We start from the raw sequence: 22,326 nt of genomic DNA on the forward strand, positions 1-22,326 counted from the left end.
GATCAGCTGCAGACAAAAGCAGAGATTTCAATGGAAATTTTAAACAAGTGGGATCCAGATCCTGAAATATTTCTTCAAAGAATTGAAACAGGAGGTGAAACATAGCTGTACCAATATGATCCTGAAGACAAACCAATCCACAGTCAAAGCCATAGTCACCATCAGATTGGAAGTGCTCCAGTCAAAGCAAAAGAGGACTGGACAAGAGCAAATGTCAAGGTAACAGTTTTTTGGGATGCTCAAGATATTTTGCTTGTTGATTTACTGAAGGGCCAAAGAATAATAACATCTGCTTATTGTGAGAGTGTTCTTAGAAAGTCAGCCAAAGTTTTAGCAGAAAAACACCCAGGAAAGCTTCACCAGAGAGTTCTTCTTCACCACTATAATACTCGTGCTCATTCCTCTCATTTTACAAGGGTTTCAATGGGAAATAATTACGTATCCACCTTACAATTCTGATTTGGCTCCTGACTTATTTTTGTTTCCTAATCTTAAAAAATCTTTAAAGGACATCCATTTTTCTTCAGTTAATAATGTAAAAAAGACTGTATGGACATTGTTAAATTCCCAGGACCCTTAGTTCTTTAGGGATCGACTAAATGGTTGCTATCATTGCTTACAAGTGTCTTGAACTTAATGGAGCTTAGGGTGAGAAGTTTATATTTTTTATTTTTATCTTTTAATTCCACATTTTCCACAAATATTTTAAAGTCAACTCATAGGTATAGTTTGGGTCATAGTGTAATTCTATGTTTAACCCTTTGAGGAACTACCACACTGTTTTCCAAACAAGTTTTTTCATTTACCTTCCCACCAATAATGTATGAGGTTCTCAATTTCTATATATTCTCACTAAGACTTGTTTTTGTCCATTTTTTGATCACAGCCATCCCAATAGGTGTGAAGTGGTATCTCATTGTGGCTATTTGCTAATGACTAGTGATGTAGAGCATCTTTTCAGGTGCTCATTGGCAATTTTTACATCTTCTTTGGAAAAATATCTATTCAATTCCTTTGCCCATTTTAAGAATTGGTTATATTTCTTTAAGTTGTTGAGTTGTAAGAGTTCTTTATACTGGATACAAGTCCCTTAACAGGTATATCATTTGCAAATATTTTTTCCCATCCTGTGGGCTGTCTTTTCATCTTCTTGATGGTGTCCTTTGAAGCACAAAAGTTTTTAATTTTGGTGAAGTCCAACTTACCCATTTTCTTTTGTTGCTGTGCTTTTGGTGACAATCTAAAAAGGTTTCAGCCTATGTTTTCATCTAAGAGTTTTATATAGTTTTATCTTTCACATTTAGGTCTTTAAACTATTTTGAGTAAGTTTTCACTTATTATGTGATGTAGGGGTTCTCTTTTATTCCTTTGCATGTGGATATTCAGTTTTCCCAGGACCACTGGTTGAAAAGGCCATTCTTTCACCATTGAACTGTCTTGGCACCTTTTTTTGAAAATCAGTGTACCATAAATGTGTTTATTTTTGGACTCTCAATTCTATTCCTTTGGTCTACATTTCTATCCTTATGACATTACCACATTGTCTCATTTATTGTAGCTTTGCATTAAGTCTTGAAATTGAGAAGTGAGTCTTCCAAATTCTTCTTTTTCAAGACCGTTATGGATCCTTTGCATTTCCAGCTGAATTTTAGTATCAGCTTGTCAATTTCTACAAAAAAGAGGCAGCTGTGATTTTCATAGAGATTGCATTGGATCTGTAGATCAGTTTGGGGAATACTGCCTTCTTAATGTTGTCTTCCAATTTAAGAACATTTCCATTTATATAAGTCTTTAATTTCTCACAATGTTTTTTTAGTTTTGGCTATACAAGTCTTGCAGTTCTTTTGTTAAACTTATTCCTGAGTGTTTATTCTTTTCGATGCTATTGTAGATATATTTTTTTTCTTAAGTTCATTTTTTGGATTGTCCATTGCTGGTATATTCAAATCCAATTGATATTTATACTATTCTTGTATCTTTCAATCTTACTGAACTCATTTACTATTTCTAACAGTTTTTTAGTGGATTCCTTATGATTTTTTTTTACATGTCATCTACAAATAGAGAAAATTTTACTTCTTTCTTTCCCAATCTAGATTGTCTTTTATTTCTTTGTCTTGTCAAATTGTCCTGGTTAAACCTCCAATACAATGTTGAGTAGAAGCAGCAAGGGGACACATCCTTGTCTTGTTCCTGATCTTAGTGGGAAAGCTTTCAGTCTTGCACCATTAAGTACAAGTATGATATTAGTTGTGGGATTTTCATAGATGCCCTTTATTAGAGTGAGGACGTTCCCTCCTATTTTTAGTGTGTTCAGTGTTTTATGATAAAAGGGAAGTTTTCGTAAAAAACTTTTTCTGTGTCTATTAAGATAATCATGTGGCTTTTGTTCTTTATTCTATTATACTGATTGATTTTCATATGTTGAACCAACCTTGCATTCCTGAGATATACCTCATTTGGTCTTGGTTCATAATCCTATTTATATGTTACTAGATTTGGCTTTCTAATATTTTGTTGGAGATTTTTTGCATTGATATTCATAAAGGATATTGGTCTGTAGTTTTCACATGCTGTTTTTGTCTGGTTTTATCAGGGTAATATTACCTCATAAAATCAGTTGGAAAGTATTCCCTCCTTTTTCTCTTTCTTGGATAAGTGTGTGAAGGATTGTTGTCAACTCTTCTTTAAATTTTTGGTAGGATTCACCAGTGAGGCCATCTGGGCCTCGGTTTTTTTGTGTGGAAGGGGAACTTTTTGTTGTTGTTGTTTTGTTTTTGTATTATAATTCAATCACTTTACTTGTTGTAGGTTCAGATTTTATATTTCTTCTTCAGTCAGTTTTGGTAGTTTTTGTTGTTTAGGAATTTGTTCATTTCATCTAAGTCACCTAATATTTTGGTATACAATTACTAATAGTATTCCTATATAATCCTTTTTTATTTCTATAAGGTCAGTAGGATATCCCCTCTTTCATTACTGATTTTAGTAACTTGAGTGCTCTCTTTTTTTTTTGGTCAGTATAGTAGCGATCTTTTCAAAGAACCAACTTCTGTTTTCATTGATTTTCTCTATTTGTTTTTTCTCTATTTCATTTATTTGTGCTCTAACCTTTATTATTTTCTTTTTTCTGCTTGCTCTTCTTCTCAGTTTTTAAGATAGAAGATTAGGTTATCAATTTCAGGTCTTTCTTTTTTAAAAAAATATAAACATTTTTAGCTATAAATTTCTCTCTAAACACTGCTTTTTTCTAGTTAAATCACATAAATTTTGGTATGTAGTTATTTAGCTTAATTTATCTCAAGGTATTTTCTGATCTCCCTTGTGATTTCTTCTTTGACCCACTGATTATTTAAGAGTGTGTTGTTTAATTTCCACATATTTGTGCATTTCCCAAATTACCTTCTGTTACTTAGTTCTGATTATATATTCTTTGGTGTTCAGAGAACATACTTCATATTATTTCATTTCTTTTTACATTCACTGAGTCTTGTTTAATAGATAGCCTATCCTGGGGAATGTTCCATATGCACTTGAAAAAAAATATGTGTTTTGCTCTTTTTGAATGGAGTGTTTTATGGACGTCTGTTAGATCCAGTTGGTAATATAGTTTTGGATCTGGGAATGGAGTCTAAGCTTTTCTCTTGTATTCAAGAGGGTGTTTTCCTTTTGAAGTGCTTACAATGCCATTTGATACCACCCTGGTGGGAACAGCGATGCATGGTATGATCCTCATTTTGAATTTGCTCTTAAACACATCTATTCTGAAGAACTCAAAGGAGAATAGAGTAGGTAATGAATGTAGCTGTCTTACCTTTCCTGATTAATTACATATCTACATCATGGGCATGTTTTCAATAAATGATTACAAAGTACTCTGCATGTAAAAAAAAAACTATACATGTGCACATTGAAAATAAACACTGAGATAGACCTTCCATATGATCCATCAATCCCTCTTCTGGGTATATATCCAGAGGAATGGAAATCATCATGTCGAAGAGATACCTGTGCCCCCATGTTTACTGCAGCTCTGTTTGCAATAGTCAAGATATGGAACCAACCTAAATGTCCATTAATAGATGATTGGATAAGGAAACTATGGTATATATATACACTATGGAATACTACTCTGCCATAAAAAAGAACGAAATACTCCCATTTGCAACAACATGGATGAACCTGGAGAAACTTATGTTGAACCTGCAAGCAAAGCACAGAGGGATAAATATCTCATATGCTCACTCATATGTGGGAGCTAAGAGAGAAAGAAAGAAGGAAAGAAAGACCACAGTAGTCCCATGATCCAACAGAGGGAGGAGACATTCCTAGGGCTAAAAATTGAAGTTGAAGGAAGAGGGGGAGAGGGAGGGAGGTTGAGGGATAAATGGAAGGGGACAAAGGGTACAAAAGCAATTTCTGGTAATGGGTATGTCCCCAATATGAGTCTGGCCCCCACATCATGGGCAGTAGAGGGGACAATCAGCTTTGTATCTCATGAATATTCAAAATAAATAAATAAAAAATAAATAAAATGGCACATAACCCATGCAAAAAAAAGAAAAGAAACACTGTTATTTTAAACAACCAATACGGAAATTTAGTCTGCCCAAGCAATTTCTAAAAGAAACATATCACTTGATACAGCATAATTAAATTTTATGATCAAGAAACTTCACTTAAGAAATGTACTCTGGAAAGCAGTATTCACTGCAGTTGATTTTAAAAAGTAGGCCTTATGAGGCAAATCTAGAAATGAAGATAACTACACCAATGTACAAAAATTATCTAATAAAATACCTTTTACTATTCTTTCATGAAGTTTGCAAACTTTCTTCAGCACACCTAGAAAAGAAAATTGGATTTTCAGACTTTTAAGAGAATACAAAACAATATTATTCACATATCATTAAGGCTACATCTACATTTTTTGAAAAAATTACACAGTATTTGGGATTTTAAGCAAAATCCATTAAGTTATCTGCCTTATTCTGCTATTTAATATAAAAGTTTACCACTTTACCAAAGTACTAAGACTTCTTAAAATATATGTACGTGGATATGACTTAAATACTAACTATTGAATTATGCAAAGTTACAAATCCAAAGAAGTGCTTAACTTTTGTTTCTGATTGTTATGTAATCAACACTCAGTACCTTCCCACGTAATCTCCATGGGCTGCTACTAAATCACCGCCATCTTTACTTGGGCAACAGGAAAATTACATGACTCTCCCAACACATCAAAACTTTCTAACTGAATAAAATATAGAGCTCCTGATTCGGGGTTGAGATTTTATATTTATAAAAAAAATAGAGCCTGAAGTCCAAAAATAATAACTGAAATGATGAATCTCAGAAAATAACTTACTTTTCCTTTTCCTAGTCCTCATTCCTACTCCTTCTTCTTCTTCACTCTGAACAGCTACCCTTATATCATGTGTCCTTTTCTTGAAAGTAATAAAAGCATTTTACTTTTTAATACTGCATGGTGAATCATTTTCAAACTTGTAAGAGACAGTGTTAATGACAGAAGGGTGCTTCCATCCCAAATTAATGACACAAACTAGATGATCTAAGTCAGAAAAAGTTAAATATGGTGAAAGTATTTTAGAAGCAGCTATAACTTATGCAGTCATGGGAACCACCATGGAACACAGACCTGAATTTAAAAATATGCTTTCAGGCTGGTACATCATTCCTTCTTCCGATTTTGATGACCACATCATAATATATCGATACAAGTATGGTATACCTAGGGATGTGAAGATTTTTTAACTATCTTCATGATCAAAATAAAGGTCACAGCAGGTAAATTTATTTTTCTCACAGTTTGCCTAGCTAGATCTTATTTCACATTAGTTCCTGAGGACTGAAGCTCCCTGGGTTCAACTGAGCGCTTCTTGAGAAGCAAGGTCCTGGAGCTCTCTGTATTCTACCCGTGTCTGAGACATGTTGGACGCAGAAAGACTCATGGCCTTCCTGGGGTTCTAGAGCACAGTTACTATGTATGGGAGAAGGGAAGAAGATTCAGTTGAAGTTATAGGCACAGGAGAGGTGAAGGACGATTCTTAAAGTGATCATGAATTGAAAGAAGCAAGATTCTCTGAGAGAAAGATTGGAAAACACTAGGGTTAATGAAGGCAAAAATTGATGGGTGCTTAGGAAGAGACAGGAGCATTATGCTTCAACAGATGCTTAGATTCCTGCAGTCCTCCAGTCTATGTACAGAAGACTCTGGTAATGATAGAATATCTTTCTTTCCACCCCCAGGATAAGCCTACTATAGTCATAGGTTAGCAAAGAGGCAAAGCTAAAGTAGACGAAGCCTGTGGGCACTTCCAAATCTGATTAGAACAGAAAACAAAAATATATTCAGTATGAAAAATTTTCAGCAGGGATTTGGTACCATGGAGGATGGAGGCATAATCTTACAAAGGGAGCCAAAGGACTGTACCAGTGAATACTGACACACCACTCCCTTTTGAGAACCACTGGCTTAAACAAAACCTTTATTTATATACTGGAAAAAAATACTTATATCTATAGAAATACATTATCCTTTTACCTAGAATATTCTTGGAAAAAATAGTGAAAATAAAATGTTTTTTAGTATTTTTAAAATTTTTGTGTAAACATTTTGTTCTTCCTAACCAGTTCTAAATTAACAGGGTTAAAATTAAAGCTATTATATTCGATATATCTTTTCTATCAAAAATCAAGAGTAAAATTTCATGTATTCTAGAACAGAAAACATCCAGGAGAATCACTACAAAAGTATCAAAATATTAGAGTATTGTTCAAACAAGTAGAAATATTCATAATTAAAAAACATGAAAAAAGAAATACATATAATGCTTCAATTATGATTTATACTTTTCAGTTACATTAAATAAATAAAACTTTTAATTTGGTAAGGGCAAGTAATTCTCTTAGCAAGTTAAAGCAAAGGTGGGGGTCATTATTATTTCAAATGAGAACATCTATTTGGTAAAGGTTAACAAAAAAGTATAAAGTTTTAGTAAGAATTCCCTGACCAAGTAAAATGTGTGTATGTATGTATCCTGCAATATCAGTAGAGATGCAACATCTAGCACTTTTCTCACCACGCACTGAGTAACTTCCTTAGTAAGCTACTGGCCCTGTCCTTAAAGAGTTAGTTGAGGAGTATTTCTGGTGAATAAAAGGTCTTCTAAAATAAGTAAAATGTAACATAACATGAGTGGTACCAGAAGACTTTCAAGTGAAGAATTTAAATGACTGCAAATGTTTGCTTTAAAAAATGTTTAAAATTTTGCACAGTACATTTTATACCTCTCCATCTATGCTTTAATACCTAGCATAGATGCTAGGAGAAATGGACATGCAGTAGAAGAGGTACATTTAGAGCATCCCAAACTTTTCTCTGTGTCCTAAAAATCTTCATCTCCTCAAACTTTGAAGCTGCTCACAAAAGGGCATTTTTGGTCATCTAAGAAACCCACTACCCAGATAATTTTTGGAAACACAAGAGCAAACCTCCCTGATGACTAACACTAAACTCTTTCCCCTTAACTCCTCAAACCTACATTACAACATTCGACTTCACAACCTCTCTCCAGACCATTTCACCTCCATTTTCTGGAGAAACAGAAGTTATCAGATGGAAAGTTACTCACCTTCCCAGCATTACTTACATCCTACCTAAGTGCTCCAGTCCCTATTACTTCTGACCTGTCATAAGAGAATAGAGGGGATGTTCCTCCTCCTTCCAAAGACCAGGCCCTATATGCCTTGGAATCCATTCTCTCCTGTTGTCCCAACAACATGGAAATATTATTCCTCCTCTCACTTATTCAACATCTTATTTTTATACAGATCTTTTTCACTGGCTTTTAAACCAACCCAAACCTCTTTATTAAAACAATAACAAAAACACAATAATTTGGCCCCACATCTCCCTCCATCTATAGCTCACAGGCCTGTCTAGATACTTCCAGTTTCAAATAAACTTCTCCAAGAGTATGCCTGGGGTCCTAGGCAGAAGCTGAGGGCAGTCCCCACCACCAGAAAGCAGGCATTGAGCACACTTGAGGTCCCACAAAAGAGCTGAGAGCAGCCCCCCCCCCACGCAGCAGTGGGCAAGTTAGCACATCTGGGGTCCCAGGCAGAAGCTGAGGGCAGCCCCCACCACCCAGCAGCAGACAAGAAGCACGCCTGTGGTCCTATGCAGGAACTGAGGGCAGCATCCCCCACCCCCAAGCAGGCAAGGAGCATGCTGAAAACACTACTTCCATGCAGGAGGCCCACCATAGCCGCAGATGCTGCAAAATTGGCTGGCCACCACAGTAGCAGCCACAGCCAATGTGCAGGAGGACCACCAGAAATATCTGACTGCATTGACACATGGAAAGTCACCAGTGGAGACCAGAAGAAGAAGAGGAAGTCTCTTTCCTCAAAGCCCACTCAAGAGTAATAGAAAAAGCAACTGCCCTGCCAGATAACCAGACATCAAAGTAGAGATAATGGACATATAAAAATCCAAGAAAATATGACACCACCAAAAGAATACAGTAATTCTCAAATACTACACCCTATAGAGCAGGAAACCCTTGAAATGACTGAAAAGGAATTCTGAGCAACAATCTTAAGGAAACTCACTGAGCTATGAGAATACTCAGTAAGACAACACAATGAAACAAGAAAAAAAATCGAGGATATGAAGGAGGAAATTTACAAAGAGATCAATACCTTAAAAAAGAAGGCAGCAGAACTCATGGAACTGAAAGATTCATTCAAGAAATAAAAAACACAGTCAAGAGCTTAAGCAGCAGGCTAGAGCAAGCAGAAGAAAGAATTTCTGATCTGAAGACAGAATTTTCAAAATAACTGAGGTGGACAAAAAAAGGAAAAAAGAATTTTAAAAAAATGAAGAAAATCTCTGAGAGCTAGCAGACAACTATAAGTGCACAAACATTCGAATCATATCTATTCCAGAAGGGGAGGAGAAAGGAAAAGACATGGAAAACCTATTTAATGAGATAATAATGGAAAACTTCCCAGGTATCGGGAGAGACATGGATGTTCAGATTCAGGAGGCTCAAAGATCCTCAAACAAATTCAACCCCAAAAGATCCTCTCCAAGACACATTAGAGTCAAACTTGCAAAGCTCAAAGACAGAGAGAGAATCTTAAAAGAAGCAACAGAAAAGTGTCAAATCACCTGTAAGGCAGTCCCTATCAGACTAACAGCAGACTTCTCAACAGAAACTATATAGGCTATAAGAAAATAGATTTTCTCATTAGCCAGAGCAATTAGCCAGAGCAATCAGGCAAGAGAAAGAAATAAAGGGCATCCAGGTTGGAAAAGACTAAGTCAAACTGTCCCTGTTTGCAGATGATATGATCCTATATATACAGCAAAATCTAAAGACTCTTAAAATCAAAAAACTCTTAAAGCTGATAAACAATTTCAGTAAAGTTGCAGGATACAAAATCAACATGCAAAAACCAGTAGTTTTTTATTCTCCAACAATGAACCAGCAGAAAAAGAAATCAAGAAAGTAAGCCCATTTGATAGCCACCAAAAAATTAAAACACCTAGGAATCAATTTAACCAAGGAGGTGAAAGATCTCTACAATGAGAGCTACAAATCACTGCTGACAGAAATTAAGGAGGACACAAAAAGTTGGAAAAATATTCCATGTTCATGGATTGGAAGAATTAACATTGTGAAAAGGTCCATGTACCCAAAGCTACCTACAGATATAGGTATATAATCCCTATTAAAATAATCCCTATTGAAATACCAATGGCATTCTTCACAGAAATAGAAAAATCAATCCTAACATTCATAGGGAACAATAAAAGACACCGAACAGCCAACGCAATCCTGAGCAAAAACATAAATAAATAAAGCCTGAGGCATTATACTACCTAACTTCAAATTATACTACAGAGCTACAGTAACCAAAACAGCATAGTACTAGCATAAAAACAGACACTCAGACCAATGCAACAGAGTAGAAAAACTAGAAATCAACTCACATACTTACAGCCAACTGATATTTGACAAGGTCAAAAGGAATATAAATTGGGGAAAGGATGGCCTCTTCAATAAGTGCTGCTGGGAAAACTGGACAGCCATATATAGAAGAATGAAACTAGACGGTACCTCTCACCATATACCAAAAGCAACTCCAAATGGATTAAATGGTCTTATATATAAGACCCAAAACTATATAATCGCTAAAAGGAAACATAGGGGAGACACTTCAGGAAGTCATACTGGGCAAAGACTTTATGAATAAGACCCCAAAAGCACAAGTGGCAAAAGAAAAAATAACTAAATAGGATTATATCAAACTAAAAAGCTTCTGTACAATAGAAACAGTTAAAGGAGCAACAATACAGCCTACGTAATGGGAGAAAATATTTGTAAACTATGCATCCGACAAGGGATTAATATCCAGAACATACAAGGAACTCAAACAACTTAACAGTAAAAAAAACAAGTAACCCAATTTAAAAATGGGCAGAGTTGACAGGCATTTCTCAGAGGAAGATATACAAATGGCCAACAGACACATGAGAAAATGCTCAACATCACTAAGCATCAGGGAAATGCAAATCAAAACCACACTGAGATATCATCTCATGCCAGTTAGACTGGCCAGTAGCAAAAAGACAGAGAATAACAAATGCTGACAAAGATATGGAGAAAAGGGAACCCTCCTATACTGATGGTGGGACTGTAAATTGGTGCAGCCTTTGTGGAAAACAGTACGGAGTTTCCTCAAACAATTACAGATAGAACTGCTATATGATCCAGCAATCCCACCCAAATGAATGGAAATCATCACCTGCACTCTCATGTTTATCACAGATTTATTTACCATAGCTGAGAGCTGGAACCAACCAAATGTCCATTGATGGATGACTAGATAAGGAAAATGTGGTATATATACACAATGGAATACCATTCTGCCATAGAAAAGAATGAAATTCTGCCATTCACAGCAACATGGACGAACTTAGAGATAATTATGTTCAGTGCAACAAGTGAGGCATAGAAAGAGAAATACCATGTGTCCTCACTCATAAGTGGGAGCTGAAAAACAAACAAACAAAATGAAAGATCCACAATCATAATCATTCCTTGAACACTTAAAGGAGAGAATAGAACTGAGGACACCAGATTTGGGAAAGGGGGAGTGGGGGTTAGGGAGAAATTGGTAAAAGGCCACAAAAAGTGTTTTTACATTGTGTAATGTTAAAATAACAAACAAACAAAAACAAACTTCCCTACAGAGTTGTCTAAATGTTCTTACTCCATTTCCTCATTCACTCCCCACATGGTCTTGGGCCCCACCATACCACTCTCCCACACCACTATGGCCAAATTCATCCACAGATATTGTTCAGTCCTCATCTTACCTGACATCTTAGCAGCAAAGCAGCTGTTGTTCATTATCTCCTTCTTTTCCCTCTTTTTTCTTAACTTACATGAATCAGAAGCCCCTGTTTTTCTTTCTGTCTTTCTGGCCATCTTTGGCCATTGAATGCTGGGGGACCTCAAGGTAAACATCATGTCTCATTTTATATTGTCTCCCTAGCATATCTCATCCATATCTACTCTATTTATCACAGCTTTATTAATCACATCTACGCAGATTAAAAACAAACTTTTTGGTTTTGTATTTTTAATCTCTAGTCCAGACCTCTTCTCTTGAGCTTCAGTCCTATAAATTTGTATACCTGTATCTGTCTATCACACACAATGTGATATGTGATAAGGAGCATGGGCTCTAGAGGAAGACTACCTGGATTCAAATCCTGACTCTTCCACTTACTGACTTTGGGCAAATCTCTTAACATTTCTGTTTCCATGTACCCATTTCTAGTTCTATGCAACTAAAAATGCATATAATAATTGTAAATGCTTTAAAAATATTAGCTATAATCATTATTACTATTTGACATAGTATATACCTCTTGTATGTCTCAAAGCCATTTAAAATGAAGAATGGAACATGATTTTCCCAAAATATGGCCTGCTGCTAGAATCCCTTATCTCACTATCTAAACACTCTAATCAGAAAACCAGTAGTTATTCTTGATATGGTTCCTCTCTTTCCTCTCCCATTTCTAGCACAACATATCTGTTTAGATTTACCGATTGAATCTGTCCTCTATTCTGTAACTCTACCACCATTACTTTACCTTAAGCTACATCCTCTTCCATGCAGACTACTAAAATGGCTTCCCAAGCAGTCAACACACTTCTACTTTTTACCACAAAACACGCTCCACACTGCAGCTAAAATCATCTTTTCAAATTGTGAATTTGGTCAAGTCAAATTCATGTCTTAAACCTTTTATTAGCTTCTCATTGGTCATAAGAAAAGCACAAATCTTGATAAATATGGCCTAAAAAGCCCTAGATGGTCTAACCTCTGCCATAATTATCTTGTTTTATTTCATACCATATACTTCCTTGGTTCCCTCAGCCCATAGTACACTGCCTTTATTCCAATTCCACATGCATGCTCTGCTCCTTCCACCTGCAGGGTCTTTGCACATGCCCTCTCCTCTGTTTAAATTGTCCCTTCTTCTTCCTCTTCTCCTAGTTTACTCCTATTCACTCTTCAGATTTCTGCTTAAATGTACCTCCTTGGGGAAGCCTTCCCTGCCCTCCCAGATGAGCCCAAATATAGTACTTTTATTATCTGCATTCACTGCTCTATGCCTTTCTTTTAGGTTGGAGAAAGAGAAAGTACATTTAAAAGGGGAAGGAGAGAAGTATTTTAGTCAGCTAGAATTTTTCAACTCTTTTAGTTGAAAAGCAAACACAAGCACAAGAGTAAGGAACATTACTTGGGTAACAACAGGCTGTATGAAGAAGGTTAGCTGAGTAATCACAGGCTGTATGAAGGGCGGCGGGGGGGGGGGGGGGGGGGGGGGGAACTAAATGGCAAATTTGCTGGAATCAGAACAAGGACCTGTCTCATAACCCCAACCTTGCAGTTTGTATTAGAATGAGTTACAGAATGATCTCCCCCCCCGCACTGGACATATATTTTCAGTATACAGGTGGCGATTCATCTGGTCTTAGTATGTTAAGACAGACAAATCTAATCTAAATGACGAAAATGACAATAAAAAGTATCTAATTTTAATAAGTTAATTTCACTGTCTTGAATGACTTTTACACTATTTTACATTATCTCTTCACATTTTATATGTAAGTGTATAAACTAAAAATCAGAATAAATTTTTATGGAATACTAGTCAACAATAAAAAGGAATAAACTATTGATACATGCAACAACTTGGATGAATCTGAAGGGAACTGTATTAAATGAAAATGTCAATCCCCAAAGGTTACATACTGCAAGATTCCATTTATATAATATTATTGCAATGAAAAAAGTATGGAACTAGAGAAGATTAGTGGTTGTTAGGGGTTGTGGATGGAGGTAGGTGGGAGTGGGCGGGCAGGGGCGGAGTGTGTGTGGGAGGAGGGTAGGTAAGTGTGGTTATAAAAGGGCAACATGAGGGTCTTTGTGACGGAAATGTTCATCCTGACGGTGGTAGGTACAAGAAGCTACGCATGTGATAAATTAAAAATATATACACACAAATGAGTTCAAGAAAAACTAGAGAAACCTGAGTAAGTTATGGATTGTATATTGTACCAATGTTAATATCTTGGATGTTACCGTGGTGGGGGAGGGACTGTATAAGGGGTACATGGAATGTATATTATTTCTTATAACTGCATGTGAATTTGCAACTATCCCAAACTTAAAAGTGTAATTAAAAAATATCTTTAAAGTGCTTTCACCATATTCTCAAAGATAGTTATTAAATTACCCATTCCTGACTATAAAATTCCAATTTTTTTAGAAGTAGTCTTCCTCCAGTTTCTCCACATTCCATCCATCTTTGTTCATGTCAGCTCATGAAGAAAGGAAGATCAGGTAGACAAAAGGAGAAATGTCTTGAGGTTGTAACAAACACAATAAAAAAGTATTAATGTTTTAGGGCCGGCCCATGGCTCACTCGGGAGAGTGTGGTGCCGAGAACACCAAGGCCATGGGTTCAGATCCTATATATGGATGGCCAGTTGGCTCACTTCAGTGAGCATGGTGCTGACAACACCAAGTCAAGGGTTAAGATCCCCTCACCGGTCATCTTTATATATATATATTAAGTATTAATATTTTAAAAAGTAGATCTTGAAATGTACTTGAAAGTTTGAGATCATAATGACATAAACAACTATTTATGACCTAAGAAAAACTGCCTTCTTTGGTACTTTGAAGTATTAAAAAAAACCACATAGAATTAAATTACAAAGCTCACACGCTTGTTTATGCAGCTGGTCTTTTTTAAAATTGAGGAACTCTAAACCTACAATTCTAATAGGCTTACTTGTGACACCCCTATCCTTTGAAAAATAAATGAAACATCATAAATCATTTGATAGTTCTTAAGCTTAGATTTTTATCATCACTCAGACTCTTTAAAAATAAAAAGCAGTATGAAAGGATAGGATCTTGTTTTGTGCCCTATAAAGTTTAAGATAGAAAATAAATCACACTATTAAATGTCATTTAGAACCCTAACTTCAATACTTGGGATTAAATTGGTATAATATTCCTGGTCATTCCTATGAGAATTCATGCAAGTAGAAGTAGCTTTTCTTACAAAATATTGCAGTACTCTGGCATTTCCTGTGATAAATGAAGCAATAAGGCTTTGGAATTGCAATTGTATATATTTAAGTACTTCATATAAGCAACCAGACTGTCATCTTGCTGGATATCTAGCACTATGAATTTATTATTTAGCATTCAAAGGAATGTCTGAACACTTACAAAGAATAAAAGGCTGGAGTAAACCCTTTTAATTTTAAACTGCAAATTTAGGGCCACATTATAGCTAGAGTTCAACCTTTATTTCCTGGCAAGTTGATTTAATGAAAAATATTCAGATTTTTCAGGAAATGCTGAGATGAAAAATCTATAACTACCTTGAAAATATTTAAGATTCAACATGTGAAAAGTTAAGATCTAGCTGTTAGCCTAGCATCCTAAGAAGTTTTATCACGGTTATGTTTCAAGAAAATAAATTATAGGAGACATTCTCCATGACCTGGTTGTAAGGTAAATTCAATGATGGGTCAACAATCAGTTCAATTCATAAAAGTGTGCCTTCAAAAGTCAGCTGGACCAGCATTTGGGGAGGGAGGTCAAAGATGGGCCTTCCTAGTTGTCTGGCCCACCATATTTTAAAAGAATTCTATTGAAGAAGATTCATTTCAAAAGCCAAAAAAATTACTTCTGTCTTTCCTGATGGTTTCATTTATCCTTCATGTAAGTGAAAATCCATAATATTCCTCCCTTTCTCAAAGCAATAATGACACAATTTCTGAGAAATAGTCTTAGAAGATTTATACTGTACCTATATAAATTGTAATCATTGTATATTTCAGTAGTTTTTTAAATTCATTTTTAAGATACAGCTACCAAAACTGAAGCCTCCAAATAAGGGATTAACCAATGGATCATATCCACATCAGGCTGTGTTCAGGCATTTTATAAACACTTTAATAAATGATTGAATTCATGACAACAGAAAGCTTACTTCTTACATTTTGCATATCATATTGCTGCTAGCCAAGTACCCTTACAGATTATTTAATTTTAAAATGTGCATTTTGTTTCTCAAGAAATTATTATTAAATATTGAATACACACCAGCAATACTTTCAACATATGTGTTAACTTATAAAGAAAAATAATAAAATGAACACCTGTTTTCCCACTAGCCAGTTTAGGGAATAGAACATTACTCATAACTTTGAAGTCCCTTTTATGGCCTTTCCCATTCCAACGCTTGTTCCCATGCCTTCTCCCCAACAACCCTGAATTTTTTTCTTTGCTTTCCTTTAGATTGTTACCTTATGAATCCCTAATCAATATACTGTTTAATTTTGCAGGATTCTGAATGGAATTATATTGGTTGGAATAATACCATGTCACACGGTTTTATCACTCAACAATATGCTCATGATATTCATCTATAATGATATATTTGAATTTAGCATAATTTATGTCTTCTCTTGTTGATGGATATCTGAATTGTTTCCAGTTTCCTGGCACATTCTTATACATGTTTTTCCATGTACATTTGCAAGAGTTTCTATGCCTCAGAGTCAAAATTCTGGGTTGGTAAATGCCCAACTTATTAGATAATAACAAATTGCTTTAAATGGTTTACCCAATTTATACAAGAACTAGCAGTATAAAAGAGTTCAGGACGTTCTACTTCCTTGCCAACATTTTTGCCAATCTGGTGGATATAAAATGGTATCTCCTTGTTATATTTTTAAAGCTCTTTTTTCTTTCTTTTGAGGTAAAATTTACATGAAATGTCCAAATCTTAAAAGTGTTTCATTCCATGAGTTTTTACACATGTACCTTTAACCTAAACCATTACCATCACCCCAAAGAAAGTTCCTTCTTAACCCTTCCCAGTCATTCCCAGTCAATTCCCAGTCATCCCCTAGAAGCAGCTACAGTTCTAATCCTTTTTTCTCACAGATAAATGATTTGTTCTAGAATTCCATTAAAATCAAGTAATCCTGTTTGTACTCTTTCATATAAGACTTTCAGTCAGTATAATGAGATTCATTCATGTTGTTGCAGGTATCAGTATTTATTCCTTTTTATTACTGAGTAGTATTCCATTTTATGAATATACCACAGTCTGTTTACCCATTTTCTTATTGACGGACACCTTGGCTGTTCCAGTTTCTGGCTATTATGAATAAAGCTACATATTAAGCACATACTATGTACTTCTCATAAACACCTTTTTTTTTGTGGACTTGCATTTTCATTTCTCTAGGTAAATACCTAGAAGAACTGCTAAGTCATTGGGTAAGTACATGTTTAACTTCATAAGAAGCTTCTAGACCTTTTTTTCTAAAATGGTTACACCATTTAGCCCTCCTACACAATGTATAAAAATTCCAGTTCTATTTAATTTTAGCCATTCTGGCGGGTATCTCATCATTTAACTTGCATTTCCCAGGTGACAAATGATGTTGAACACATGCTTACTGACCATTTGACTAGCTTCTGTTGTGGACAGTCTGTTGTGGAGAGTTATGTCTTTTCAAATCATTTGTCCCCTCCCCTCTACTTTTTTTTGATTATTTGTCTTTTTGTTATGGATTATTTATCTATGTAGTCCTTTGACAAATATGCTTTACAAATATTTTTCTTAGTCTGTGGCCTTTCTGTTTTCCTGATAGTGTCTTTTGATGAACACAAGTTTTTAAAATTTTGACAAAGTCAGATTTATACATTTTTTCTCTGACGGTGATTGCTTCCTATGTCTTAAGAAATCTTTACCTACCCACAAGTCATAAAGATATTCTCTGATGTTTTCTTCTAACATCCTTATGGTTTTAGATTTTACATTTAGGAAAATGACCCATTTCAAATTGAATTTTGTGCAAGGTACAGGTAGAAATTGAGATTTTTTTTTTCCATATGGATATACAGTTTTTTAATAAATATTTATTATGGGGTACAGAGTTGACTATCAGTATTTGTGTATAGTATGTGATGATCAAATCAATATTACTAGCACATTCATTACTACAAATCATAATTACTTATTGTGTCCCTTACATAATTACTCTTTATTTCCCCTCTCCCTCCCAATTTCCCACCTCTGGTAACTATAGGTCTGTTTCTCTCCTTCAGAAAGTTCTCTGTTTTATTATGGTCTTTCTTTCTTTTTTTGTTTCTTAGCTCCCACCCACAAATGAGGACACATGGTATTTCTCTTTTTGTGCCTGGCTTGTTTCACTTAACATAATCTTCTCCAAGCTCATCCATGTTGCTGTGAATGGCAGAATTCCATTCTTTTTTATGGCTAAGTAGTATTTCAACGTGTATTTATACCACATTTTTCCTTATCCAGTCGTCCATCAATGGACATTTAGGTTGCTTCTATTTCTTGGCTATTGCAAGATGAGCTGCGATGAACATGGGAGTGCAGGTATCCCTCTGACATGATGATTTCCATTTCTTTGGATATATACCCAGAAGTGGGATTGCTGGATCCTATGGTAGTTTATATCTGTAGTTGTTTGAGAAACCTCCACACTGTTTTCCATAACGGCTGTACTATTTTACAGGGCCACCCACAGTGTAGAAGAGTTCCCTTTTCTCAACATCCTCACCAGCTTTTGTTATTCTCAGTCTTTTTGATAATAGCCAATATAGCTGGGGTGAAATGATATCTCAATGTAATTTTGATTTGCATTTCCCTGATGATTAAAGATGTTGAGCATTTTTACATATACCTGTTGGCCACCTGTATGTCTTTCTTTGAAAAATGTCTGTTCAGCTCATTGGCTATTTTTAAACTGGATTATTTTTTTTTTTTACTGTGTAGTTGTTTGAGTTCCTTGTATATGCTGGAAATGAATCCCTTATCGGATGTATGGTTTGCAAATATATTCTCTGATTCAGTAAGTTGTCTTTTCACTCTGTTTTCTGTTTCCCTTGCTGTGCAGAAGCTTTACAGCTTGATATAATCCCATTTGTTTACTTTTTCTTTTGTTGCTTGTGCTTTGAGGGTCTTATTCATAAGGTCTTTGACCAGTCCTATGTCCTGAAGTGTTTACCTTGTGTTTTCTTCTAAGAGTTTTATAGTTTCAGGTCTTATATTTAAGACTTTAGTATACTTTCAGTTGCTTTTGGTATATGGCAAGAAGTATGGGTCTAGTTTCTTTTTTTCTTCTAAAGATATCCAGTTTTCCCAGCACTATATACTAAAGAGGCTGTCTTTTCCCCAGTGTATGTTTTTGGTGTCCTTATCAAAGATCAGTTAGCTGTAAGTACCTGGATTGATTTCAGGGTCCTCTATTCTGTTTCATTGGTCCATGTGTCTGTTTTTATGCCAATAGTATGCTGTTTGGGATGTTATAGCTTTGTAGCATAATTTGAAGTCAGGTAGTGTAATGCCTCTGGTTTTATTTGTTTTGCTCAGGATTGCTTTGGCTATTCGTGGTCTTTTGTTGTTCCATATGAATGTTAGGATTGTTTTTTCTACTTCTGTGAAGAATGTCATTGGTATTTTGATAGGGACTGCATTGAATCTGTAGATCGCTTTGGAGAGTATGGACATTTTCACAATGTTACTTATTCTAATCCATGAACAAGGAATGTCTTTCCAACTTTTGCTATTCTCTTTAATTTCTTTCAGCAGAATTTTGTAGTTCTCACTGTAGAAATCTTTCACCTCTTTGGTTAAATTTATTCCTAGGTATTTAATTCTTTTTGTAGCTGTAGTAAATGGGCTTGCTTTCTTCATTTCTTTTTCTGCTTGTTTGTTATTGGTGTATAAGAATGCTACTGATTTTTGCATATTGATTTTGTATCCTGCAACTTTACTGAATTCATTTATCAGCTCTACGAGGTGTTTGGTAGAGGTTATGGGTTTTTCTATGTATAGGATCATGTCATCTGTGAACAGTGACAATCGTTGCAGCACCATTTACTGAAAAACTTTCCTCTCCCCACTGGGTTGCTTTGGATTTTTGTTAGAAATTAAATGACCTTATAAGTGTGGGTTTATTCTGATCTCTCTATTCGGTTGCATTGACCTATCTGTTGATCCTTATATCACACTTTCTTGGTTATTAGAGCTTATAGCTATGGTACCAAGTCAAGTCTTCCAGCTATGTTTTTAAGATAGTTTTAATAGTCTCTTACATTTCCATGTAACTGTTAGAACTGGCTTACCAATTTTACAAAAAAAAGCCTATGGGATTATGATAGGGATTATGTTAAATCTACAGATCAATTTTGGGAGAAATGTCATATAATTTGAATCTTCCAATCCATTGCCATGGCCTCTCTCTCTCTTTATTTAGGTCTTTAATTTTTCTCAGTACTGTTTTGGTATTTTCAATGTAGAGATTTTACATATCTTTTATTAAATTTATTCCTAAATATTTTACTCTTATTGAAAATAGGAAATACGTTTATTATTATAATCCCAATTCAAAAATATTCATTTCTTAGGGATGCTCCATCATATTCTCTCTTTGGAAATATTAAACATATCAAAACTATGAGCAATTTTGTTAAATAGTACACAGTACATTCAGTATAGTAAACAAGAGAATATTTTCTAAAAATGAGACAAAGACTCTACAACTTGAGAGTGAAATAGGAGGAAAGCCTCTGAGCCGGATCTGGACCCCTGCGATTGCCACCCATGCCTCCGGCCTCTGGTCCCACGCAGGGTTTCCCGCCTCACACCCCCCACCTCTGGATTTGCCCCCCTCCTCTCTCCACGTGTGAAGGGAACCAGCGCTTAGGCCAGAGCGAGCCTGGAGGCTACTGGCCATGAAGGAATCACGCGGTCTGATTCACCATTGAGGGCGCCGGGCGCGAATGACAAGAAAAAATGCTAAGCAAATTTCTTTAGAGTGATTCCTCCACCAGCGGCAGTGGAGTCAACGGCAGAGTCAGCAGTGGAGGAGCTGGCGGCAGTGGCAGCGGCAGCAGCGCCCTCGACATCAGCGGCAGTGGCGGAAGCGGCGCCAGCGGTCGCAGCGGCAGCGACAGCAGCAGAAGAGCCGGCAGCGGCAGTAGTGGCATAAGCGGCACCAGCAGTAGCGGTGCCAGTGGCAGCAGCGGGAGAAGTGGCACCAGTGGTAGCGGCAGCAGCGGTGGGAGCAGGGGAAGCGGTGGCAGCGGAGCCGGCGGCAGTGGTGCCGGCGGCGGCAATGGTGCCAGCGGCAGCAGCATGAGCGGTGGCAGTGGCAGCAGTGGGGGAAGTGGCAGCAGCAGGAGCGGCACCCTGCGGTACCACCCGTCACACAGCAGCCCGGCAGAGTCCAAGCTGACCAGAGAGGTGGCTCCCCGGAGAGGCCCATGACCCGAGGCAACCACACACACAAGGCACTAGAGGCCAACTGAGTACTCACTGAGGTAGCCATACCAAACTGGCAACCACAGCAACATCTTAGTCAGTCAATAGTGTCAAACCTGTGGACTGTGAAACCCCCTGCCACAATGAATAAACATCAAAGGAAAGATACCAGAAATACAAAAAATCAAGAAAGTACACCACCCAAAGATAATAAATCTCAAGCTCTAGATACTATAGAACAAGAAGCCCTTTAAATGACTGACAAGGAATTTTGAGTGATAACTCTAAGGAAACTGAATGAGATACAAGAAAACTCAGCTAGACATCATGATGAAATGAGGAAAAGCATACAGGACCTGAAAGAGGAAATGTACAAGGAAATCAATGCCCTGAAAAAAAATGTAGCAGAACTTGCTGAACTGAAGAAGTTATTCAGCGAAATAAAAAACACAATGGAGAGTTTAACCAGCAGGCTTGTGGAAGTTGAAGAGAGAACCTCTGAACTTGAAGATGGGCTGTTTGAAATAACACAAGCAGACAAAAAAAAAAGGAAAAAAGAATCAAAGGCATTGAAGAAAATCTGAGAGATATCAGACAACCTTAAGCACTCAAACATCCGAGTCATGGGTATTCCAGAAGGGGAGGAAAAAGGAGATTGCATTGAAAACATATTCAACAAAATAGTAGCAGAAAACTTCCCAGGTATAGGAAAAATCACACATCTTCAGATCCGGGAAGCTCAATGATCTCCAAACGTATTCAACCCAAAAAGGCCTTCTCCAAGACATGTTATAGTCAAATGGGCAAAACTCAGAGACAAAGAGAGAATCTTAAAAGCTGCAAGAGAGAAGTGTCAAATCACCTATAAGGGAGCCCCAATCTGGCTAACATCAGACTTTTCATCACAAACCCTAAAAGCCAGAAAGGAATGGGATGATGTATTCAAACTAAAAGACAAAGATTGTCAGCCAAGAATACTTGACCCCACAAGGCTATCCTTCCAAAATGAAGGGCAAATAGTATATTTCTCAGACAAACAAAAACTCCGGGAGTTCACAACCACACGACCACCCTTACAAGAAATTCTCAAGGGAGTACTGGGTTTGGTTCCTGAAAAATAACTACCAATGCCGTAAAAACCCAAGAAAAATCTAAACCCACTAGTATAATAAAAATGGCATTCATGAAGAGAAAACAAACAAAAACGTTATCTACAACCTAAGGAACGAACAAACACAGAAAAAAAACAGTAAATCAGAAAGAAAGGAACAAAAGATACCTAAAACAACCAAACAACAATCAATAAAATGCTAGGATTAAATCAACACTTTTCAATAACAACTCTTAATGTAAAAGGCTTAAATTCCCCAATCAAA

The 22,326-nt window shown here is 36.2% G+C and overlaps 1 protein-coding gene across 13 annotated transcripts in view; it reads right to left on the reverse strand.

Moving 5' to 3' along the window:
- ZNF438 (zinc finger protein 438) overlaps positions 1 to 22,326 on the reverse strand; it is a 186,929-nt gene that overhangs the window by 53,381 nt on the left and 111,222 nt on the right. For 11 of the 13 annotated variants that reach the window (XM_063100637.1, XM_063100631.1, XM_063100636.1 and 8 more), the window contains one exon: positions 4,801 to 4,845. The exons of the other annotated variants lie outside the window; for them this stretch is intronic. The gene's annotated coding sequence lies outside the window, so the exon portion shown is untranslated. The remainder of the gene's footprint in view (positions 1 to 4,800; positions 4,846 to 22,326) is intronic. 13 annotated transcript variants of the gene reach the window in all.

The sequence above is a fragment of the Cynocephalus volans genome, chromosome 6 (assembly GCF_027409185.1).
Source record: "Cynocephalus volans isolate mCynVol1 chromosome 6, mCynVol1.pri, whole genome shotgun sequence".
Lineage (NCBI taxonomy): Eukaryota > Metazoa > Chordata > Mammalia > Dermoptera > Cynocephalidae > Cynocephalus > Cynocephalus volans.